Raw genomic sequence first — 26,401 nt, 5'->3', positions numbered from 1 at the left:
GAGCTCTGTACATACGTGCCCGGGTATGAGCTCTGTACATACGTGCCCCGGGTATGAGCTCTGTACATGCGTGCCCCGGGGTATGAACTCTGTACGTACATGCCCCGGGTATGAGCTCTGTGCCCCGGGGTATGAACTCTGTACATACGTTCCCCGGGGTATGAACACTGTACATACGTGCCCCGGGGTATGAACTCTGTACGTACGAGCCCCGGGGTATGAACACTGTACATATGTGCCCCGGGGTATGAACTCTGTACGTACGTGCCCCGGGGTATGAACACTGTACATACGTGCCCCGGGTATGAGCTCTGTACATACGTGCCCCAGGTATGCGCTCTGTACATACGTGCCCCGGGGTATGAACTCTGTATATACGTTCTCCGGGGTATGAACACTGTACATACGTGCCCCGGGGTATGAACTCTGTACGTACGAGCCCCGGGGTATGAACACTGTACATACGTGCCCCGGGGTATGAACTCTGTACGTACGTGCCCCGGGGTATGAACACTGTACATACGTGCCCCGGGTATGAGCTCTGTACATACGTGCCCCGGGTATGAGCTCTGTACATACGTGCCCCGGGTATGAGCTCTGTACATACGTGCCCCGGGGTATGAACTCTGTACGTACGTGCCCTGGGGTATGAGCTCTGTACATACGTGCTCCGGGTATGAGCTCTGTACATACGTGCCCCGGGGTATGAACTCTGTACATACGTGCCCCGGGGTATGAACACTGTACATACGTGCCCCGGGGTATGAACTCTGTACGTACGTGCCCCGGGGTATGAACACTGTACATACGTGCCCCGGGTATGAGCTCTGTACATACGTGCCCCGGGTATGAGCTCTGTACATACGTGCCCCGGGGTATGACCTCTGTACATACGTTCCACGGGGCATGAACACTGTACATACGTGTGCCGGGTATGAGCTCTGTACATACGTGCTCCGGGTATGAGCTCTGTACATACGTGCCCCGGGGTATGAACTCTGTACATACGTTCCCCGGGGTATGAACACTGTACATATGTGCCCCGGGTATGAACTCTGTACGTACGTGCCCTGGGGTATGAACACTGTACATGCGTGCCCCGGGGTATGAACTCTGTACGTACGTGCCCCGGGGTATGAACACTGTACATACGTGCCCCGGGTATGAGCTCTGTACATACGTGCCCTGGGTATGAGCTCTGTACATACGTGCCCCGGGGTATGAACTCTGTACATACGTTCCCCGGGGTATGAACACTGTACATACGTGCCCCGTGGTATGAACTCTGTACGTACGTGCCCCGGGGTATGAACACTATACATGTGTGCCCCGGGGTATGAACTCTGTACGTACGTGCCCCGGGGTATGAACACTGTACATACGTGCCCCGGGGTATGAACTCTGTACGTACATGCCCCGGGGTATGAACTCTGTACATACGTGCCCCGCCCTGGGTATGAGCTCTGTACATACGTTCCCCGGGGTATGAACACTGTACATACGTGCCCCCGCCCCGGGTATGAGCTCTGTACATACGTGCCCCGGGGTATGAACTCTGTACGTACGTGCCCCGGGTATGAACTCTGTACGTAAGTGCCCCGGGGTATGAACACTGTACATACGTGCCCCGGGTATGAGCTCTGTACATACGTGCCCGGGTATGAGCTCTGTACATACGTGCCCTGGGTATGAGCTCTGTACATGCGTGCCCCGGGGTATGAACTCTGTACGTACGTGCCCCGGGTATGAGCTCTGTGCCCCGGGGTATGAACTCTGTACATACGTTCCCCGGGGTATGAACACTGTACATACGTGCCCCGGGGTATGAACTCTGTACGTACGAGCCCCGGGGTATGAACACTGTACATACGTGCCCCGGGGTATGAACTCTGTACGTACGTGCCCCGGGGTATGAACACTGTACATACGTGCCCCGGGTATGAGCTCTGTACATACGTGCCCCGGGTATGAGCTCTGTACATACGTGCCCCGGGGTATGAACTCTGTATATACGTTCTCCGGGGTATGAACACTGTACATACGTGCCCCGGGGTATGAACTCTGTACGTACGAGCCCCGGGGTATGAACACTGTACATACGTGCCCCGGGGTATGAACTCTGTACGTACGTGCCCCGGGGTATGAACACTGTACATACGTGCCCCGGGTATGAGCTCTGTACATACGTGCCCCGGGCATGAGCTCTGTACATACGTGCCCCGGGTATGAGCTCTGTACATACGTGCCCCGGGGTATGAACTCTGTACGTACGAGCCCCGGGGTATGAACACTGTACATACGTGCCCCGGGGTATGAACTCTGTACGTACGTGCCCCGGGGTATGAACACTGTACATACGTGCCCCGGGTATGAGCTCTGTACATACGTGCCCCGGGTATGAGCTCTGTACATACGTGCCCCGGGTATGAGCTCTGTACATACGTGCCCCGGGGTATGAACTCTGTACGTACGTGCCCCGGGGTATGAACACTGTACATACGTGCCCCGGGTATGAGCTCTGTACATACGTGCCCCGGGTATGAGCTCTGTACATACGTGCCCCGGGGTATGAACTCTGTACATACGTTCCCCGGGGTATGAACACTGTACATACGTGCCCCGTGGTATGAACTCTGTACGTACGTGCCCCGGGGTATGAACACTGTACATGCGTGCCCCGGGGTATGAACTCTGTACGTACGTGCCCCGGGGTATGAACACTGTACATACGTGCCCCGGGGTATGAACTCTGTACGTACGTGCCCCGGGTATGAACACTGTACATACGTGCCCCGGGTATGAGCTCTGTACATGCGTGCCCCGGGTATGAGCTCTGTACATACGTGCCCCGGGTATGAGCGCTGTACATACGTGCCCTGGGGTATGAACTCTGTACATACCTGCCCCGGGGTATGAACTCTGTACATACGTTCCCCGGGGTATGAACACTGCACATACGTGCCCCGGGTATCAGCTCTGTACATACGTGCCCCGGGTATGAACTCTGTACGTATTTGCCCCGGGGTATGAACACTGTACATGCATGCCCCGGGGTATGAACTCTGTATGTACGTGCCCCGGGGTATGAACACTGTACATACCTGCCCCGGGGTATGAACTCTGTACATACGTGCCCCGGGGTATGAACTCTGTACGTACGTGCCCCGGGGTATGAGCACTGTACATACGTGTCCCGGGGTATGAACTCTGTACTTACGTGCCCCGGGGTATGAACTCTGTACATACGTGCACCAGGGTATGAACTCTGTACATACGTGCCCCGGGTATGAGCTCTGTACATACGTGCCCCGGGTATGAGCTCTGTACATACGTGCCCCGGGTATGAGCTCTGTACATACGTGCCCCGGGTATGAGCTCTGTACATACGTGCCCCGGGTATGAGCGCTGTACATACGTGCCCTGGGGTATGAACTCTGTACATACCTGCCCCGGGGTATGAACTCTGTACATACGTTCTCCGGGGTATGAACACTGCACATACGTGCCCCGGGTATCAGCTCTGTACATACGTGCCCCGGGTATGAACTCTGTACGTATTTGCCCCGGGGTATGAACACTGTACATGCGTGCCCCGGGGTATGAACTCTGTACGTACGTGCCCCGGGGTATGAACACTGCACATACCTGCCCCGGGGTATGAACTCTGTACATACGTGCCCCGGGGTATGAACTCTGTACGTACGTGTCCCGGGGTATGAGCACTGTACATACGTGTCCCGGGGTATGAACTCTGTACTTACGTGCCCCGGGGTATGAACTCTGTACATACGTGCCCCAGGGTATGAACTCTGTACGTACGTGCCCCGGGGTATGAACACTGTACATACGTGCCCCGGGTATGAGCTCTGTACATACGTGCCCCGGGTATGAGCTCTGTACATACGTGCCCCGGGGTATGAACTCTGTACATACGTTCCCCGGGGTATGAACACTGTACATACGTGCCCCGTGGTATGAACTCTGTACGTACGTGCCCCGGGGTATGAACACTGTACATGCGTGCCCCGGGGTATGAACTCTGTACGTACGTGCCCCGGGGTATGAACACTGTACATACGTGCCCCGGGGTATGAACTCTGTACGTACGTGCCCCGGGTATGAACACTGTACATACGTGCCCCAGGTATGAGCTCTGTACATACGTGCCCCGGGTATGAGCTCTGTACATACGTGCCCCGGGTATTAGCTCTGTACATACGTGCCCCGGGTATGAGCGCTGTACATACGTGCCCTGGGGTATGAACTCTGTACATACCTGCCCCGGGGTATGAACTCTGTACATACGTTCCCCGGGGTATGAACACTGCACATACGTGCCCCGGGTATCAGCTCTGTACATACGTGCCCCGGGTATGAACTCTGTACGTATTTGCCCCGGGGTATGAACACTGTACATGCGTGCCCCGGGGTATGAACTCTGTACGTACGTGCCCCGGGGTATGAACACTGTACATACCTGCCCCGGGGTATGAACTCTGTACATACGTGCCCCGGGGTATGAACTCTGTACGTACGTGCCCCGGGGTATGAGCACTGTACATACGTGTCCCGGGGTATGAACTCTGTACATACGTGCCCCAGGGTATGAACTCTGTACATACGTGCCCCGGGTATGAGCTCTGTACATACGTGCCCCGGGTATGAGCTCTGTACATACGTGCCCCGGGTATGAGCTCTGTACATACGTGCCCCGGGTATGAGCTCTGTACATACGTGCCCCGGGTATGAGCGCTGTACATACGTGCCCTGGGGTATGAACTCTGTACATACCTGCCCCGGGGTATGAACTCTGTACATACGTTCTCCGGGGTATGAACACTGCACATACGTGCCCCGGGTATGAGCTCTGTACATACGTGCCCCGGGTATGAGCTCTGTACATACGTGCCCCGGGTATGAGCTCTGTACATACGTGCCCCGGGTATGAGCTCTGTACATACGTGCCCCGGGTATGAGCGCTGTACATACGTGCCCTGGGGTATGAACTCTGTACATACCTGCCCCGGGGTATGAACTCTGTACATACGTTCTCCGGGGTATGAACACTGCACATACGTGCCCCGGGTATCAGCTCTGTACATACGTGCCCCGGGTATGAACTCTGTACGTATTTGCCCCGGGGTATGAACACTGTACATGCGTGCCCCGGGGTATGAACTCTGTACGTACGTGCCTGGGGTATGAACACTGTACATACCTGCCCCGGGGTATGAACTCTGTACATACGTGCCCCGGGGTATGAACTCTGTACGTACGTGCCCCAGGGTATGAGCACTGTACATACGTGTCCCGGGGTATGAACTCTGTACTTACGTGCCCCGGGGTATGAACTCTGTATATACGTGCCCCAGGGTATGAACTCTGTACATACGTGCCCCGGGGTATGAACTCTGTACATACGTTCCCCGGGGTATGAACGTGCTTGTGCCATGCCATAGGGTATGCGCACTGTGCTTCTGTTAGACTGAAGGAAGTAGCACTGTGCTTGTAACGGGTCACATGGTATGAGCACTGTCACTGTGCTTGTCTCAGGAACCAGAAAATGAGCACTGTGCTTGTGCAATGCTTCTCCAGGATATGAACACTCCTTGTGCCAGGATCCGGAGAGCTAAAGAACGGTGATGGATTAAACCCTGATCTTTTGACTGGGTGTGAGTGTTTGATTGGTTCAGATGCTCCATCCATCACCACCCTCTTTTGTACCACAAGGATCCGGAAAGTGAGCACTGTGCTTGTGTGAGGCTCCTCCAGGGTTTGCACACTTTGCTTGTGCCAGACTCCAGAAAGTGAGCACTGTGCTTGTGCAAGGCTTCTCCTGGTTATGAACACTGCTTGTGACAGGCTCTATAAAGTGAGCACTGTGCTTGTGAAAGGCTTCTCCAGGATATGAACACTGCTTGTGCCAGGATCTGGAAAGTGAGCACTGTGCTTGTGCAAGGCTTCTCCGGGGTATGAACACTGCTTGTGGCAGGCTACAGAAAGTGAGCACTGTGCTTGTGTAAGGCTTGTACAGGGTATGAACACTTTGCTTGTGCCAGGCTCCAGAAAGTGAGCACTTTGCTTGTGCAAGGATTCTCAAGGGTGTGAACACTGTGCTTATGCCAGGCTTAGGTAAGTGAGTAATGTGCTTGTGCAAGGCTTCTCGAGGTATGAACACTGCTTGTGCCAGGCTCCCAAAAGTGATCACTGTGCTTGTGCAAGTTTCTCTGGGATATGAACACTGCTTGTGCCAGGCCCCCAAAAGTGAGCACTGTGCTTGTGCAGGGCTTCTCCGGGGTACGAACACTGCTTGTGCCAGGCTCCGGTAAGTGAGCACTATGCTTGTGCAAGGCATCTCCAGGTTATGGACACTTTGCTTGTGCCAGGCACCGGAAAGTGAGCACTGTGCTTGTGCAAGGCATCTCCAGGTTATGAACACTTTGCTTGTTCCAGGCACCGGAAAGTGAGAGCTGCGCTTGTGCAAGGTTTCTCCAGGTTATGAACACTTTGCTTGTGCCAGGCACCAGAAAGTGAGCACTGTGCTTGTGCAAGGCATCTCCAGGTTATGAACACTTTGCTTGTTCCAGGCACCGGAAAGTGAACGCTGCGCTTGTGCAAGGCATCTCCAGGTTATGAACACTTTGCTTGTTCCAGGCACCAGAAAGTGAGCACTGTGCTTGTGCAAGGCATCTCCAGGTTATGAATACTTTGCTTGTGCCAGGCTCTGGAAAGGGAGCACTGTGCTTGTGCTATGCTTCTCCAGACTATGAACACTTTGCTTGTGCCAGGCACCGGAAAGTGAGCACTGTGCTTGTGCAAGGCATTTCCAGGTTATGAACACTTTGCTTGTGCCAGGCTCTGGAAAGTGAGCACTGTGCTTATGCTAGGCTTCTCCAGGCTATGAACACTTTGCTTGTTCCAGGCACCGGAAAGTGAGCACTGTGCTTGAGCTAGGCTTCTCCAGGTTATGAACAGTTTGTTTGTGCCGGACTCCGGAAAGTGAGCACTGTGCTTTTGTAAGGTTCCTTTGGGGTATGAACACTTTGCTTGTGCAAGGCTCCGGAAAGTGAGCACTGTGCTTGTGAAAGGCTTCTCCGGGTTATGAACACTGCTTGTGCCAGGCTCCGGAAAGTGAACACTGTGCTTGAGTGAGGCTTCTCCGCGTTATGAGCACTGCTTTTACCAGGCTCTGGAAAGTGAGCAATGTGCTTGTGCAAGGCTTCCCCAGGGTATGAGCACTGCTTGTGTCAGGCACCGGAAATTTAGCACTGTGCTTGTGTGAGGCTTATCCAGGGTATGAACACTTTGCTTGTGCCAGTTTCCGGAAAGTGAGCCCTGTGCTTGTGCAAGGCTTCCCCGGGGTATGAGCACTGCTTGTGTCAGGCACCGGAAATTGCGCACTGTGCTTGTGTGAGGCTTATCCAGGGTATGAACACTTTGCTTGTGCCAGGCTCTGGAAAGTGAGCCAAGCTACAGGGGTATGAGCACAGTGCATGTGCCATGTCCTAGGGGATAAGCACTGTATTTATGTGATGCTGCAGGAAGTAAGCACTGTGAACGTATCAGTCTCCAGTGTAGCATAGTGTATTGTATTTTTACATTTATATAGCGCTAAGGAGTGAACCCCTATGGGGCTGTGAAGCCTGCCTACGTAGCACGCAGCACCGTGTAGGATTGTGTTTTGAAGATTGTTTTCTTTGTGTTTTTACTCTGTGAGGGAAGAGTTTTTATGTTGTGCGCATGGCTGCCAAGTTTCATGGATCCAGCACAGGGCTGCCCTTTGCAGTTTCTTTTCTTTGATTTCTGGGCCTTATATTTTCGGTGTTATAATGGAATAAAGAAGACTACAAGTCTCAGAATTTAAAGAAAAATCTGGCACCCAAGCAACTAGGCACGCTTGGATCTGGGAAATTTGCCAAAGCTGCGTGTGTGATGGCCACTGCAGCTGCATGCAGCGCTTGCAGTGTGAAGGATGTTTTCGTTGCTGCTTTTTAGAAAGCTGTCATATTTGAGCAGGTCTGCAGATCCCCGTGTGGTATTTCTTAAGATGGCAGTCCTCCGTGCTACTCCCGCACAGGGTTGTCCATGCTGAGATGTCTGTTTATGGACCCGCGTCAGGCTCCACGGCGTACAGTGCCAGGATGAGCGCTGCACCCAGGACAGGCCACATGGCGCAGGTGTTAGTGCGCCACCCTTGGGTTGGACTCGAGGGTGGGCACTTGCCTGTCACTCTCCCCCTGTGCGAACCCTGTGGCTGTTAGACTCCAGGGTGTGCAAACTTCAGGGCAGATTTACAAGCCCCTTGCGCCACTGGTGCGTGAAAGGGGTGTTCCATGGGTGGTTCTGTGGGTGTTCCCGCGCAACACCTATAGAACCAGACACATTTCCAAATTTACGAGGAATCGTGAATCTGGAAATGCGTGTGAATGCCATGCCTCCCCAGGAGGCGTTGGAAGGCGAAACGAGGAGAAATGTATTCATTTCCCCTCGTTTCCTTTTCCTCTTTCTATGCCTGCTGCATATTGCTGCACACAAAGAAAGAGGAAATCACCTCTAATGATTTTTTTTGTACAGTAAGGGTTCCCTTCCTGCACATAAACAATCATTGAAACAAGGACGTTTTTCAACTTCTATGTGTGCCAATGCAGCACTCATAGAAGTTAAAAAAATGCATTTCAGATTGTTATTGTGCAGGAAGGGAACACTTCCTGAACAAAAACAATCTCCCCACGACGCAGGCATCTGCGCCGGCGCATGGCCGCAGTTTGTGCGCCAGCACAGGGGGAAGCACAGAGATGCGGCATATAGTTGTAAATATGTCGCTTCCCTGTGCTTTGAAAGTGACTCAGGAACTGATGCATCTGCATAGATGCATCAGTTTCCTTTCATCAGCGCCGAATGTCCTTGCGCCACTACGGATGCGCTGTATGTACAATACAGTGCTCCATGGCGCATGGATTTACAGATGCGTCATAAATTCGGACGCATATGTTGGCACAAAAGTGACGCATTGCTTCTACTTCTCATGAAAGTGATGCAACTCCAGCAATGCACCACATCGAGTGGGTGAGTCCCATTCAAAAAGCTCTGCGTCATTCCTTATGCCTTGTCTGAACAGGCATAGGGATTTTTATGCAGTGAAGGAGTAGAGTGACGCAGTGAAATCTTGTAGATTTCATTACATCAGTTCAAAATGGCTTTTTGCGTGGGAACGCCCACCCTCTATACATTATACCCTGATGCAGGTATAATGTGACGCAGGACTTTACAACAACGTGACGCATCTTCCTAGATGCGCCACATAGTAAACTGGCCACATTTTTTATGCCGCCGCTACTGCGGCGCAAAAGTGTTGCAAAAGGCTTGTAAATCTGACCCTCAGTGCGGGGCAGCCAAATGGCTTGCCGAATGCCCTGAGTCACATTCTTGAAAATCTGCCCCTGAGTGTCTTTCTCCAGTTTAGCACGGGGCACTTGCGAATCAGACTCCATGGTGCCCACCACACCACTGCCAGGCTCCAGGGCGCGCGCTACGCTCGTGTCATGCCCCAGGGTGCGAGCCATGTTCTGGTGTCAGACTCCAGGGCGCGTGAACCTCGTGTAGTATATCCCTGTACAAGTGTCCGTTAGGCTCGACAACCCACACTGTGCCCGTGCCAGGCTCCCTGGTGAGCACCGTCCGTGCCAGGGTATATGGCGCAGGTGTCAGTGCGCTGACCTTGGGTCAGCAGACTCAGCACGTGTCCGTGTTTGACTCGAAGGTGCGACACAGTGCCGGTGTCATGCCCCAGTGCAGTACCATGCCAGTTAGGCTCCGCGGGGGTGGGGGGAGGGAGGGGGCGCACTATACCCCTGCCAGGCTCCAGTTTGAGCACTGTGCTGGTGTGAAACTCCAGTGTGTGCGAAGTAGGTGCCAGGCTCCAGTGTAACACTGTGCCTCCGTCAGTCAGTCTGACAGTCACATCCCAGGACGCCCTCTGTGCCCGCACCTGGCTCCAGTTTCGCACTGTGCCCATGGCAGTCAGACATCCATGGCGGGTGTGATAGTGCACTATGCCCCCCGCCCGCATCCAATCTGAGCGCTGCGCTGGTGCGAGGCTCCCAGGTTGTGAAGCACCGTTCCTATGCAAGCCAGGCTTCAGGATCCGCCCTATACCTGTGCCTATGTTAGTCATACTGTAGGGTGACCAACCGTCCGTAAATTTCACGGACAGTCCGTAATTTTGGCCGTCTGTCCGTTGTCGTGAAGGATTCTTTAACGGACGCCATTTGTCCGTCATTTTAGCCAGCACCGGTCGCCCCACCCTAACGCCGGCACATCTTGCACCCACCTCCCTTCTTGACTCCGATGCTCTTCCAAAGCTCAGCTACCCGGCAGCATTAGAGAGGCACAGTGGGGTGGCACCCCTCACACCTTTCATCACTTGATGAGCTGTTCATAGGTGCTTGAAGGTGACTAAGGGGAGGGGGCTGCAGTTTCAGGGGCATCCATTCAGATGCAAACAGCTCTGAATGGTCACGTCTCTGCAATTTAGAGGGGCCTCACACATTCCATTTCTGCCCAGGGCCCCAAACATCCTAGACTCAGCCAGATTACACGGAGGCACCTGCACGTGGATCTCTTCACAGAGCTTGATTACTGTCACTAAATTGTAAGCAAACATCGGTTCTTCAAACACGCAGTCTATAATGTAATAAAATAAAGAAAAGGCACAATCACACCCACACTGGTTAACAAACTATGGAGGACAATCAGTTCTCTTAGAGTATCTCCTGTAAGTACTGTACATCACAGTGGGGGGTGGCATTTTGGACAGAGAGCCTGTCTTCGTTGTCTTGTGCAGGAGGGGGCGAGGAGCCCAAGATGATACTAGAATACTGCATGCCTACCCCTGTGCCCACCCTGGTGGATCCTGTTCCCCCTCCTGTGATGGCTCCTGTCCCCCCCACCTGTGATGGCTCCTGTCCCCCCCTGTGGTGGCTCCTGTCCCCCCCACCTGTGATGGCTCCTGTCGTCGTGTCCCCCCCAGCCCCCACCTGTGATGGCTCCTGTCCCCCCTGTGGTGGATCCTGTCTCTGCCCTGGGTGGCTTCTGTTCCAGTCCTGGAACGGCTCCTGCAGCGAGGGTGAAGTTCTCAATGGGCCTCTTCTCAAAAAGGCTCACCTCAAAATTAATATGAAAAGTGGGCGAGTGAGTAAGTGAAGGGATGGTGGATGGCTGGATGAATCGTTGAAAGTGTGAATGGATGAATGAAAGATTGAATAAATGGATAATGAGAGAGGATGGATGGATTGATGAGTGAGGGGGAGGATAAATGAGAGAAAATGTAAATAGCTGGATGTATGGGTGGAAGGGTAGCTGGATGATGGATGAGGGGAAGGATGGATGGATGAGGGGAAGGATGGATGGATGAGGGGAAGGATGGATGGATGGATGGATGGATGGAGGGGGAAGGATGGGTGGATGAGGGGAAGTATTAATGGATGGGAAGGATGGATGGATGAGGGGAAGGATGGATGATGGATGAAAGGAAGGATGGATGAGGGGAAGGATGGATGGATGAGGGGAAGGAAGGATGGATGGGTGAGGGGAAGGATGGATGAGGGGATGGATGGAGGGATGAGGGGATGGATGGAGGGGAAGGATGGATGGATGGATGAGGGGATGGATGGAGGGGAAGGATGGATGGATGGGTGTATGTTGAGGGGGAGGATGGAGGGGTGAGTGAAAGGATGGATTGATGATGAGGGGAAGGATGGATGGATGGATGATGAGTGGGTGGGTGGAAGGATGGATGATGAGTGGGTGGGTGGATGGATGGATGATGAGGGGATGGATGGATGGATGGTTGATGAGGGGAAGGATGGATGGATGATGAGCTGAAGGATGGATGGATGATGAGGGGAAGGATGGATGGATGATGAGGGGAAGGATGGATGGATGATGAGCTGAAGGATGGATGGATGATGAGGGGAAGGATGAATGGATGATGAGTGGGTGGGTGGATGGATGGATGATGAGGGGAAGGATGGATGGATGATGAGCTGAAGGATGGATGGATGATGAGGGGATGGATGGATGATGAGTGGGTGGGTGAAAGGATGGATGGATGGATGAGGAGTGGGTGGGTGAAAGGATGGATGGATGATGGGTGGGTGGGTGAAAGGATGGATGGATGGATGAGTGGGTGGGTGAAAGGATGGATGAGTGGATGAGTGGATGGGTGGGTGGGTGAAAGGATGGATGAGTGGATGGGTGGGTGGTGGGTGGGTGGATGGTTGGGTGGATGGTGGGTGGGTGGATGAGTGAAATGATGGATCGATTGATGGATGTGCCCTCGCAGGCGGTCGCTCGCAGGCGGTCGCTCCCTCCTCGCTTTTGCTGCTCGCCTGCCTGCCTACCTGCTGCTCTGCCGCTCGCTCGCCTGCCTGAGGTCTCAGCTGCTGCCTGGCCGCTCCCTGATCGCCGAGACCTCTGCTCACCTCCCCCACGCCGCTGCCCTCCGCTTCTTCCTCGGGCTCGCCTTCTGCCCGCAGCTTGCCGCCTCTGCCCCCGCTCCTCACCGGCCCGGTCACCTCCGTGATTCCCGCCTCTGACCCGTAGCTCCGCCTCCCCTGCTCTCCCATTGGACCTCCTGCCTCCCGCCTCCCGGCCGACCCTCCCTCACGGCCCCTACTTAAGGGGTCCCTGCCGGGTCATTCACTGTGACCCCTGTGCCCTCGCAGGCGGTCGCTCCCTCCTCGCTGCTGCTGCTCGCCTGCCTGCCTACCTGCTGCTCTGCCGCTCGCTCGCCTGCCTGAGGTCTCAGCTGCTGCCTGGCCGCTCCCTGATCGCCGAGACCTCTGCTCACCTCCCCCACGCCGCTGCCCTCCGCTTCTTCCTCGGGCTCGCCTTCTGCCCGCAGCTTGCCGCCTCTGCCCCCGCTCCTCACCGGCCCGGTCACCTCCGTGATTCCCGCCGCTGACCCGTAGCTCCGCCTCCCCTGCTCTCCCATTGGACCTCCCGCCTCCCGCCTCCCGGCCGACCCTCCCTCACGGCCCCTACTTATGACGCCCCCTCAGCGACCGCGCAGCGGACGCGCGCAGCGGGAGCGCCGACTGAGCGCCGAAGGTGCGACAAAGGTAAGCCCGTCTGCGCCCGTCCGCGCCTGGCCCGCGCCCAGTGCCAGGACCCCTGGCCCCCACCGTCGGAAGCCGACCCGACGAATCTACGACGCCACCGAACTCATCGCACTCAACACTGACAGGACCCCGGGCTGCTACCAAGCCACACCGAGACGCACCCACGGACCCTTCAGCTGCCACTCCTGCAAGTTCACCTGCAACCGGACCCAAGCCACACCAGCACCCACCAAGCCGAACACCAGCAGCACCCACCTGAAGTGCATCCTGCTCAACACCCGCTCCGTCCACAGACACGCCGTCGAGCTCTGGAACCTGCTCGACACCACAGCCCCAGACGTCGCCTTCCTCACGGAAACCTGGATGAACGCCTCCTCAGCGCCCGACATCGCCACCGCCATCCCGGACGGCTACAAGATCATCCGGAGGGACCGCGTCAACCAGACAGGAGGAGGCATCGCCATCATCCACAGGAACACCATCCGCATCACGACCAACACCGACGACACCCTCGCACCCGCCGAACACCTGCACTTCCAGATCCACATCAACCCCTAAGACAACCCTCAGAGGCACCCTCATCTACAGACCCCCGGGACCACGCACACAATTCAGCGAAGACATCGCCGACTTCATCAGCCCGCACGCACTCCTCTCCGCTGACTACATCCTCCTCGGGGACCTCAACTTCCACCTGGAGAACAACAACGACCGCAACACCACCACCCTGCTGGACAACCTCGCCAACCTCGGACTCAAGCAACTGGTAACCACCCCCACCCACTACGCCGGACACACACTCGACCCCGTCTTCTCATCCAGCAAGGACATCGCCTTCAGCCACGCCACGGGACTCCACTGGACGGACCACAGCTGCGTCCACTTCAGCTTCAAAAGGACCACGCTCCACCATCACCAACAACAGGTCCCCCGCAGAAGCTGGAACAAGATCACAGCCTACCAGCTCGCGTCTTCCCTGAGCAAGAAGCCTCCCACCAGCACAACGAACCCCAGCAAAGCCGCCACCAACCTCATGAAATGGATCAGCGACTGCGCAGACGACCTCGCCCCTCTGAAGACCCCACCGAGCAGACCCGGCAGCAAGAAAGCCCCATGGTTTAACGACGAACTCAAGAGCTCCAAGAAGAACTGCAGAGCACTCGAGAAAACCTGGCGCAGAGACCCAACACCGGACAACATGACTGCCCTCAAGCTCGCCACCCGAAAACACCACCTACTGATCCACGCCACCAAGAAAACCGCATTCAAGGAACGACTGGACAACAACGCGCACAACAGCAAGGAACTCTTCAACATCGTGATAGAGCTCTCCAACCCCAACGCCGGAAACAACGACATCACCCCGTCGCAAGACCTCTGCAACTCCCTCACCTCCTACTTCCACAACAAGATCGCGGACATCTACAACAGCTTCAGCACTCAACCGACGCACGCCACGACCGAACCACCGCCCCCCACCACCACCCTCCGCGCCTGGACTCCGATCAGCACCGAAGACACCATCCGCACGATGAACTCCATCCACTCCGGATCTCCGACAGACCCCTGCCCTCACCACGTCTTCAACAAGGCCGACACTGTCATCGCACCCCACCTGCGGGACATCATCAACACCTCCTTCAACACCGCCACCTTCCCGGAGAGCTGGAAGCACGCCGAACTCAGCACTCTACTCAAGAAACCATCAGCCGACCCCACCGACCTCAAGAACTACCGCCCCATCTCGCTGCTCCCGTTTCCGGCTAAAGTCATGGAGAAGACTGTCAACAAGCAACTGGCTGCCTTCCTTGAGACGAACGGCTCCCTCGACCTCTTGCAGTCTGGCTTCCGGGCCAACCACAGCACCGAGACCGCCCTGATCGCAGCTACCGATGACATCCGAGCCCTGCTCGACAACGGAGAAACGGCGGCCCTCATCCTCCTGGATCTCTCCGCGGCCTTCGACACCGTCTGCCACCGTACCCTAGTACAGCGCCTCAGCAACGTCGGAATCCAGGAGAAGGCACTGGAGTGGATCATCTCCTTCCTCGCCGGAAGGACACGGAGAGTCCGCCTCCCCCCGTTCAGATCGGAGGCCACCGAAGTCATCTGCGGCGTTCCTCAAGGCTCCTCGCTCAGCCCAACACTCTTCAACGTCTACATGAGCCCCCTCGCAGCCATCGCACGCCAGCACAACCTCAACATCATCTCCTACGCCGACGACATCCAGCTGATCCTCTCCCTCACCAACGACCCCACCACCGCCAGAGCCAACCTGCACGAAGGGATGACAAACGTGGCCAAATGGATGACGAACAGCCGCCTGAAACTGAACTCAGACAAGACGGAAGTCCTCATCCTAGGATCCTCACCCTCCGCCTGGGACGACTCCTGGTGGCCCCCCGCCCTGGGCAGCGCACCCAAACCAACAGACCATGCACGCAACCTGGGCTTCATCCTGGACTCCTCCCTCTCCATGACCAGACAAGTCAACGCCGTCTCCTCGTCGTGCTTCAACATCCTGCGCATGCTACGCAAGATCTTCCGATGGATCCCCTCCGAGACCAGGAAGTCGGTCACCCAGGCCCTCGTCACCAGCCGTCTGGACTACGGCAACTCCCTCTACGCCGGAACCACCGCCAAACTCCAGAAGAGACTCCAGCGGATCCAGAACACCTCAGCATGACTCATCCTGGACATCCCCCGTCGCAGCCACATCTCCGGACACCTGAGAGACCTGCACTGGCTCCCGGTCAACAAGAGAATCACCTTCCGGCTCCTCACCCACGCACACAAAGCCCTACACAACCAAGGCCCAGGATACCTCAACAGCCGCCTCAACTTCTACGCTCCCAAACGCCAGCTTCGATCGACCAGCCACGCCCTCGCCGCCGTCCCCCGCATCCGAAGAGCCACCACAGGAGGAAGGTCCTTTTCCTACCTGGCCGCCAAGACTTGGAACTCCCTTCCGACCCGCCTCCGCCTGACCCAGGACCACCTCGCCTTCAGGAAGCAGCTCAAGACCTGGCTGTTCGAGCAGTAGCGGACCCCCCCCCAGCGCCTTGAGACCCTCCGGGTGAGTAGCGCGCTATATAAATGCTTTGATTGATTGATTGATTGATTGATGGATTGATAAGTGCAAGGGTGAATGAATGGACGTATGAGTGAAAGGGTGGATGTAAGGATGGATGAGTCAGTGAAAGGAAGGGTAGATGGACAAAAGGATGAATAGATGTGTGAAGGAGTGAAATGATAGATGGATGAGTGATAGGGTCAATGGATGGATTCATGAGTGGATGAATAGATGGATGGATGGGTGGGTGGATGGATGGATGGATAGAAGGAAGGTTGGCTAAGTGAAAAGGTCGATGGAGAGAGAAAGGGAGGATGGGTGGATGACTAAAAGAGTGGATGGGTGGAAGGATTAGTAAGTGAAAAGATGGCTGGATTGGTGAAAGGGTAAATGGCTGGATGGATGAGTGAATGGATGGATGGGATGATGAGTGAATGGATGGATGGGATGAAGAGTGGATGGATAAGTGTACAGATGGATAGGGTGAAAGGGTGGATGGATGGATAATGGATGGATGAGTGAAAGGATGGATGAAGGGATGGATGAGTGAAATGATAGATGGAAGGATACATGATGGATAGGTTTACAAATGGTTTAATATGTTTGGAAATGGCTGGGCTTACTTATATACTATTGTGCGACCTCTGATGTGTCTGTAAAAATTACCTATGGTCCTGAAGTTTTGTCCTGAATTTTGACCTCTTGTCCTGAATTTGTGTCCTGAATGTTGACCCTTTGTCCTGAATTTTTACACTCACCGTCCTGAATTTGCACCAATGCCAGTTGGTCACCCTAGTCATACTCCAGGACGAGCACTATATCCGCTTCAGGTTCCAGTGTATGTCTTGTACACTCATACTCAAGTGTGTGCGCTATGCTTGTGTCAGGAAGCACTGTGCCTATGTCAGTCAGCCTCCAGGGCTCTCAATATGCCCCTGTCAGGCTCCAGCGCGCGCACAGTGCCCGTGCGCGACTCCAGGTGCCCCTGGCGGCACTTCCTGCTGCAGGCCTCTAGCTGCTGCGGTCCCTTTAAATCCCCAGCAGGTTGCTGGCTGCTGATGTCACTGGCGCTCGGGCTGCAGGAGGGATCCTGCGCCCCGCACACACGCTGCTATCAGCGATGGGCGAGGAGGGGGGCAGCAGCGGCGGGCACTGAGGGAGCCGGGCACCGAGCAGGGGTGGCCGCTGCGGCAGGGACCCTTCCCCCCGAGGCAGGGACCCGCCTGCTGCCCACAGAGGGAGCCCCTGTCGCCGCCAGGTAACTGCTTCCTCCCAGACCCCGGGATCACGGACGCTCTTGGCAGCTGGAGGGGAGGGGGGGTTAATGAGGGCACCCCTGCCAGAGGGTGGCATCGATGCCACTGCGCTGAAGGTCACCGGCCGCGGCCTCTCCTTCTCTGCCCTCTCCCACTAGCGTGCACCCCCTGCGCCTCTGCTTCCTCGCCCATCTCGCCAGCCACATCTGCCCTTCCTGCCGTCTTCTCGCCCCCTCTGCCCTTGTCTCTCTCCCCTTCTGAGCCCCCTGTATGTGTATCTCTCTTCCCTCTGCCCTTGCTTCCTTCAGCCCTCTCTATCTCGTTCCACTTTTGACCCCGTGTGCATAGACCCCTCCCGCTGCCCTGGTTTCCAGCTCAACCTATGCTCCGCTCCACTTCTGACCCCGTGTGTGTGTACGTCTCCCTCCCCTAGGTTCCGTCCCCCCACTCTCTATCTCGCTCCACGCCCGACCCCCATGCGTGCCACTCTCTCTCTCTGCTCTTGTTTCCGTCTCCCCCTCGCTTTCTCCCCCCACTTCTGAACACCTGTGTATCCCTCTCTGCCCTGTCTCTCTCTCTCCCCTTCTGACCTCCATGCGTCTCTCTCCCTCTGCCCCTCTTTCCTTCTCCCCTTTACTATCCCGCTCCCCTTCAGAACCCCCTGTGCATCTCTCTCTCTCCTTCTGCCCTTGTTTCCCTCCACCTCACTATCTCTCTCCACTTCCCCGTGTGTCTCTCTCCGCCCTTGTTTCCACCTCCGCTGTCTCTGTCTCTCCCTTCCCTTGGCTTCTGACCCCGGTGTGTGTCACTCTGCCCTTGTTTCCTTCTCTCTCTTGCTCCCTTTCTAATCCCTATGTGTGTCTCTCAGCCCTTGTATCCATCTCCCCCTCTCTCTCGCTCCCTTTCTGTCATCCAGCCGCGTCTCTCTCTCTGCCCATGTTTGCGTCTCCCCCGTTCTCTTCCTCCACTTCTGAACACCCGTGTATCTCTCTGCCCTTCTTTCCATTTCTCGCCCCTTCTGATGTCCGTCTGTAGTGTAGCCTCTCTTCCCCTGCACCTGTTTCCATCCCCCCTCGTTCCACTTCTGAACCCCGTGTGTCTCTCTCTGTCTCTCCCTCTGTCCTTCTTCCCCTCCTCCCTCACTATCTCGCTCCACTTCTGACCCCGTGTGTATCTCTCCCTTCCGCTGCCCTGGTTTCCATCTCACCCTCTGTTCCGCTCCACTTCTATGTGTGTTTACTTCTCTCTCCCCTTGGTTCCCTCTCCCCCTCTCTATCTCGCTCGACGCCTGATACCCCCCCCCCCACCACTCTCTCCCTCTGTCTTGTTTCCATTGCCCCTCGCTTTCTTCCTCCACTTCTGAACTCCTGTGTATCTCTCTCTGCCCTTCTTTCCATTTCTTACCCCCTTCTGATCTCCGTGTGTAGTGTACGTCTTTCTTCCCCTGCACCTGTTTCCATCTCCCCCTCGCTCCACTTCCAAATCCCATGTGTCTCTCTGTCTCTCCCTCTGCTCTTGTTTCCCTTTATGCATCACTATTCCCCGTGTTTATCTCTCTTACTGCCCTGTCTCTCTCTCCCCTTCTGACCTCCATGCTGCATGTCTCTCCCTTTGCCCGTTTCCTTCTCCCCCTCACTAGCTTGCTCCGCTTCTGAACACCATGTGCCTCTCTCTGTCCTTGTTTCCTTCTCCCCCTTTCTTGCTCTCGCTCCACTTCTGACCCCCGTGTGTGTGATATCTCTCTTACGTTGCCCTTGTTTCATTCTCTGCAGGCTCGGTCTGGCCTGTAGGGCAAATTGGCAGTGCCAGAAGGGTTGGTCTCACAGATTAATCAATCAATTAACCAATCCATCAATCAGTACTTCTATCGCGCTGCTTATCACCCCTGGGGGATCCAAGTGCTGGTCTTTTGTCTAAGATCCAGGTCTTGAGTCCTTTTCTGAAGTCAGCAACTGAGGGTGATAATATTAGGTGGTGGGGGAGGTCGTTTCAGGACTTGGCAGAGAGACAGGAGAACAAATGACCTCAGTTTCGTCTTTGGTGGATGCGGGGTACGTGGGTGAGGGCTAGGCAGCGGAGTGCACTCATCTGGTGGGTTTTTGGAAAGTCAGGTAGTGATTGATGTAGGCAGGTCCCAGGTTGTGGAGGGCTTTGTAGGTGTGGGTGAGCATCTTTTATTGGCATCTTTCCTGGACCGGAGCCATTGGAGCATTCTGAGGTGTGGGTGGTGCTGGTCCATTTGGGGAGATTGAGGACTAGTCTGGCTGCAGCGTTCTGTATCGTCTGGAGTCACTTGAGGAGTTGGGTGGAGATTCCAGCGTAGAGTGCATTTCCGTAGCGTAGACGAGTGGAGATAAAGGCTTGTATAACCGTTTTCCTGGTGTTGATGGGCATCTATCTGAAGATCTTTTGAAGCACGCAGAGGGTGCAGGAGAAGGAGGAAGAAACTGTGTAGAAATGCAGCATCACAGTGAGTTTGCTCTCCAGGATGATGCAGAGATTATGGGCATGGTCAGTGGGGGTCAGAGAGGGTGTGAGTTCGATGGGCCACCATGTGTCGTCCCACGGTGAGGTGTTATTCCAGAAGATGAGGACTTCCGTCTTGTCCGTATTCAGCTTAGGGCAGCTGGACCTTACCCAGTTGGAGATGTTGGTCATGGCATTCCAGAAGGTGGATCTGCTGGGAACGGGGTCTTCAGTGAGGGAGAGGATGAGTGGGTGTCATCCATGTAGAAGTTGATTTTGAGTCTGTGGGTGCGTACGATGTCTGCCAGTGCCGTTATGTAGGCGTTGAATAAGGTGGGGCTGAAGGAGGAATCTTGGGGGACGTCGCAGATGATGTTCTTGGGTTCTGAGGTGAATGCAGGTAGGCAGATTCTTTGGCTTTGTCCTGTGAGGAAAGAGGTGATCCACTTGAGGATGATGCCTTGGATGCAGATGTGGTGGAGTCTTTTGATGAGGGTGTGGTTGGATACAGTCTCATATGTTACTGAGAGGTCGAGGAGAATCAGCGCTGCTGTCTCGCCACAGTCAAGGAAGGTTCTGATGTCATCTGTCTAGGTGATCAGGGTGGTCTCCATGCTGTGGTTGGCGCGTAAGCTACATTGAGGGGTGCAGAGTAGGTTGTTTTTTTAGTGGTGTTCGGTGAGCTGGTGGAGGATGGCTTTCGCTAGGACCTTGGCAGGGAAGGGTTGCAGCAAGATGGGGCTGTAATTCTTAAGTTCGTTGGGGTCTGCGGAAGGCTTCTCCAGGAGAGGTTCGACTTCTGCGTGCTTCCATGCATCAGAGAAGTGGCCGTGGTGATGGAGGCATCAAGGATTTCGGAGATGGCACTGCTAATTTCTTTCTGTCCTAGGTTGAAGATGTGGTGAAAGCAGGGGTCCGTTGATGCCCCTATAGTGGATCGAGGTCATGATGGCCATGGTATCCAGAGTTGTGAGCGGTTTCCATGTGGTGAGCAGGTAGTGGAGTGTGCCGTCAGTTGGTGTTGGGCTGTGGTCGATTGGGTTGGGGGTCAAAGTTGCAGTAGATGTTAGATATCTTGTTGTGGAAGTAGTCAGCCAGGGAGTCACTGAGAGCTTGTGAAGGCCAGGTGAAGTTCTCAGTTGCTGAAGGCCAGTAGAACCCTCTGACAATGCTGAAGATTTCCTTGGTGCGATTAGTGCTTACTTCAATGCAGTTTGTTAAGGCATCATTTTGGCTTCCTTGAGTCAAAGGTGGCATTTGTTGAAGGCTGATTTGAAGGTGGTGCAGTCTGTGGAATTTCTGTTGGAGCGTCAGCGTCTTTCCAGTTGCTTGCATTCACGTTTAATGAACCGGAGTACTTGGGTGAACCAGCTGGCATGCTTTCTAGATCTGCTGGTGTTATATGGTTTGATGGGGCGACTGAGTCAGTGCAGTTGGAGTTCCAGTCATAGAAGTTCTGGACGGCTTGTTCCAGGTTGCTTGTGTTGACAGGCCTGGTAATGTTGAGGGCGCTGATAGGCCTGGTGGTGTTGAGGCAGTTGTCCACTGGGTTTCTGTGATTGTGATCTATCTGTGGTGCAGAGTGTTTGGAGGCTTGGTGGTGGGGCCCGGGGAGCCTGTGATGGTTAGCTCAATGGTATGGCTGAACTTGACTCTGTCACTGACAGTGAAGATGGGGTCAAGAGTGTGTCCCATGCTGTGTGTGGGGGCCATTGACCAGGTGCTTGAGGCCAAAGGTGCTCATGTTTTCTAGGAGGTTGGTTGAGTTGGTGTTGTTAAGGTCATCGAGTGGCAGTTGAGGTCGCCCAGGAAGATATAGTGCCTGGAGTCGATTGCTAGGGGGAAAATGAAATCAAAGATGGCATTGCAGAAGCTGGGTTGTGGGCCCAGGGGTTCGTAGGTGAGGGTTCCTCTAATGGTCGTTTTTGTGTCGATTCGAATGTGGAAGTAGAAGTCGGATATCTTGTTGTGAAAGTAGTCAACCAGGCAGTTGCAGAGAGATTCCTCTAATGGTTGTTTTTGTGTGGATTTGGATTTAAAAGTAGATGTCAGCCCATTCAGACCAGTGTATGGGCTGCTTGCGGGCCTTGTTTTATGCTCTGAGAGGCCAGTTTTAATTTTGTATTTCTCATATATTACCACAACATTGCCTTCAGCAAGCACAACTGCATGCAGTCTCCTACACCTTGAAAACCACTTCTACAGTTTGTGTTTATAACTGCCTGATTTGCTAATGTGGACCACTATTTTAGCTAACTGATTTGCTTATAAAGGCATCTTTTAATTTGGTACCCTGACCTTTTTTCCTGTCCCAGTCGACCCTGCATTCCCCATTGCTTTCTCGTGCCATTTCTAAATAGGGTTGCCACCTTTCCTTGAGAAAAATACAACCTTTCAGTTCACTCCTAACTTTCTGCAAAGGCACAGACATGATTTTTAAGTAGAACTTTATGTTAAACAGCCTGTTTTCTTTTTAAAATTTTTATTTCAACATATTTTTTATTAATATTTTACACATATAGTCGTCAATGCTTTGTCAATACAGGGTGGCAGCCCAAACTGACTGTGTTGTTGGCAATACAGTTACACAGTATGTATGTTTGGCTGTCTCCCTATCCACTGTCCCGCTAAGAGAATAAGATTGAGTGAAAAGGGAAAGGATAGAAATTTAAGGGAGAGAGACGAAGAGATAGTATACCAGAAGTTTACTTCTTTTACGTTAGGGATCTGATCTTGTGGGGGTGTAGTTTAGGGCCATTTGGTTCCTTTTGCTAGGTCTACTCACGGGGGTTCGTTAACATTGTCTTCCTGTCTTTGTTTACTTTAATTATTAGTCAGGGGTCGTTAGGACAGTGGTATAACACATTTTAAATTGTTTTTGTCTTACATCTACTGTTTAAGGTATGTACGGATAAGGGAGAAAAATATCAGCATTAGTGATTTTTCAAATTTTTATGCTGGCTGGGGCACTAAATTACCAGTCTTGCTGGTAAAAAAAACACAACCAGAAGGCAACACCAGTTCTGAATCTTTGTCTCTCTATTTGTATGCCCTTTTTAGGTTTCGCCTCGCCGAAAGGCTGCGCAGCAGACTTTCTGCGCAAGGCGAAAGCTTATGTCTAGAGATGTGTACTCATGTCCCGCCCCTCTGTTCCATTGACTAGCTCCATAAATGGAGGCTAGCCATTGGAACAGAGATCTGTCCGTCAATTGCGGAGCAGATTCGGGGGCGTTCCGGCCATTTTTACTCATCCTGCCCCTTTGACAACGTCATGCGGCCGTGAGCGGGGTTTATTTTTTTTTGTCATCCATGTTTGTTTTGGCCATTCCGCTGCCGACCGCCACCGGAGGAAGTCCAGGTGAGTGCTTGTTTTCCTTGCCTTCCCGCCCCCCCCTCCCACTGTCCGTGTGCCCGTTCCCCCCCTGCTGTCCGTGTGCCCGTGCTTCTTATTACTAATGTAAGAAATGGCGGGCTGATAACTAGCAGTTGGATCTCGAGTAACAAACTGATCTGTTTTGGTTCGATGTATGAACTTTTGTCTAGAAACACTCCGTTGGCAGTCTGTTTCAGTGATGTTGAATTTCCAGTGAGACTACGCACTATTTACTTGTTTGGGGGTGGGGTCCTTTATTTTTCGAATGACATTTTCAATCTGAGCGCCTTGGCGCAACAGACCCATGTGAGATAAGGAGAAATGTAAGTTGCTCTGTTTGGGATACCCACCTCTTATGCGCGTATCGATTGCTCTCCCAACTCCCTCTCCCGCCCTTCTCCCCTTTATAGGACGTCGTTCTCACTCCCTCTCTTTTTCACCCTGTCTCTTCCATAGTCTATCGCGCCGTTTTTCACTTGTTTTTCTTCTTTCTCTTGGATTTTCCTCACTTCTGTTCTCTTCTTGTAGTTCCTGTTTTTCTCCACCCTCTCCCCCTTCCTTTATCTCTCCATATGTTCCATTTCCCCCTCTCTCCAGCCTCTCTACCTCTCACAGGGCCGTTAATGACCCTTGGATATGTTTTGCGGCTTTGTTCTTTCATACAGGCTCATGCACTAACCGGAACGACAGCTGCTTCCTTACACTCCCACCTGTTAATTCCCACAACAGAGTTAGTGAGGAGCTATATAATAAGAGTGTGTGCCAGCGGACTGGGCCACAGGAAGAATACGCGGGGGCGCGTCTAGCTGTAATCGGACCGACATTTCACCCGAGTCTGCTGCACTTTCAGTGAAAGGCTGAGATTGTAGATATTGGAGCAGTGAGGAGTTATTGTGAAAGAGACATGCAGCCTGGGTCAGGCTGAGTGGGAGCTTTGCCCCGCCCCTCTAAAAAACATAATGTATTTTCCTGCCCAACACAAACTCGAAAGTGAAATAGGGCATAGTGGCAAAACATGATTTACACAGGATCACACAATTTGATCAGTTTATTAGGCTAGGAATGAATTCCATGTCTTCTAGTTTGAAACTTTGCGACTAAATGCACCCGTTGCAAATGCACAGAACCACAGCTACAAATTCTGAACCAGCACCTTTAACCATTTCCCGTCTATAGCATTTACATGCTCCAAAACGAACTGTAATTCTACAATGCCTGAGTATAATTCCCCCCATGATGATTATTTGTTTACAAGTGTTTTTCCTAAAGTCCTCTTTGCTCTGAAGCATGTGAGCACTATAGAAATAACACTAGAGTAATCTTCAATCTTTAGTGCAGTAAACAAACAGTTATTCAACGGAGGATGTGCAATGTTTAGTGCTGTACATATGATAGTTTAAGTGAAGTCATTTTTGCCGGGTGTCTCTGTCTGGTGAGTATTACCTCCTAGCTAAGACTTGTTTTTTGTATCTATCTTTAGCCAGTTTTCATCGTAGTGCAAAATGCTAACTGAAATAGTTGCAATACAAATAGCATTTGCGAGAGATTAAGCTATTGCCATTGTAAATGACAATGCCATTTAATTATCTGTTTTCAAAACCAACACATAAATAAAACGTTTGTCATTCACAATGCCAATAGCTCAAACTTTTCCAAAGGCGAAACCGTTGCATTGTAAATGCTTGTTTCATCTCCCATGCCCAGACTCTCACCGCTTTTACCCTTGTGTATTTCTGTTGATATGTTGGTATCTGACTCTACCCTAATTTCTGCCTCCCCTGTCTAACTCTCTTCAGGTGTTGCCTCTCCTCCAATGACCTCATATGCGTGGTTCTATATCTGTCCTGGTTTCTATCAACCCCCTGTCCCTCTCCCTCCACATTGTTGCTCTGTGTGGGCATGTCTCCCACTGTCATTCTTTCTATCTTCTCTACTTCTTATTCCCCACTTTTGCCCCCCTGCGCTCTTCTTCGTCCCACTGCCCTTGTTTCAATCACCTGATGGATGCCCTTCCTCCCCTATAAACTTCCACTCTCTAAATTCAGTCTCTTCACTCTCTTTTACAGTGTCTCTTCGTCTTCCTTGTCATATTCAACTTGTTCAGTGTTTCCCCTTTCCTTTTTTAGGTCGAGCCTAGCGTTGCAGCGCATGTAGTGCTCGCTTTGCGAGGTATGCAGTATTCAGTATAGATGGAAGCTTTGTGGAAGCTCGGCCCATTCTCTGCCAATCTTTTTCATTGGCTCAGGTCCTAAATGCAGCCTTCCAATTAGTTTTAGGCTTGTTAGTCCCTCCATTTGACGAGCATGTCATCATTTGTTCCTTCAATGGCTACTGGCCCCTTTCCTTCGAGTATTAAACTGTACGGTATGTGTTATTAAGAAGCACCATTTTTTCCGCTCCCCCCCTGCTGTCCCATTGTATGTGGCCTCCCGCGCCCCCCACCCCCCTGCACTCCTGCTGTCTAGGCCTACTCGTGCATTGCCCCCGCCCCGCCCCAACTCTTGTTTGCAATGCAATTGGTCTCGCGTAAATTCGAGTCCTATTGCATTGGAAATGCTTGTCTTCCCTCTGTGCCCTTGTGTGCCTCTCATCTACCCGTGGCACGTTTAACAGCCGCGTATGCATCTCTGTACATTTCTCCCAACTAGGTCTCAGCACCACAGTGACAATGCTCCCACTCTCTGCACACCTACTGTCCGGGCATTTCTCTGTGTCTCACTGCACATCTGTCGTCATCAGGCAAACCTCATTCTCTCTACGTTTGACACTCCCTCTATATACAGCTCCCACCATGGACAGGCCTGACTGTTCTCAACTGTGTCTGTCTCTCTCCCTCTTTCTCAGTTACCACTTCTTGGGGCTCCTGGTTCGTGTGTATATGTTTCTCTTCCAATCTTTCCATGTATCTGCTTTCTCCATCACTTACTTTCCCTGTGTGCTTTACATTTGCTCTCCATGCATCTCTATACTGTCCTCTGTTTTCCCTGTCTTCACTATTCTGTATGCACTTGCCTCAAAGTCTTCATTTTGTGCTAACTATGGGACAAATTTACCAACGGTTTGTGCTGTGGACACACAAAATGATGGGAAGCGGGGCACACTCTTGCAGTGG

General features: G+C 53.3%; 1 protein-coding gene across 2 annotated transcripts in view; it reads left to right on the top strand.

Moving 5' to 3' along the window:
- Window positions 1-17,207: 17,207 nt before the first annotated feature.
- The window catches only part of INPP5J (inositol polyphosphate-5-phosphatase J), a 186,523-nt gene continuing 177,329 nt past the window's right edge, over window positions 17,208-26,401 (top strand). For both annotated transcript variants that reach the window (XM_078667265.1, XM_078667264.1), the window contains exon 1: window positions 17,208-17,452. The gene's annotated coding sequence lies outside the window, so the exon portion shown is untranslated. The remainder of the gene's footprint in view (window positions 17,453-26,401) is intronic.

The sequence above is a fragment of the Lissotriton helveticus genome, chromosome 11 (genome assembly GCF_964261635.1).
Source record: "Lissotriton helveticus chromosome 11, aLisHel1.1, whole genome shotgun sequence".
Taxonomy (NCBI): Eukaryota; Metazoa; Chordata; class Amphibia; order Caudata; family Salamandridae; genus Lissotriton; species Lissotriton helveticus.
This window is presented reverse-complemented; position numbering and strand designations above follow the sequence as displayed.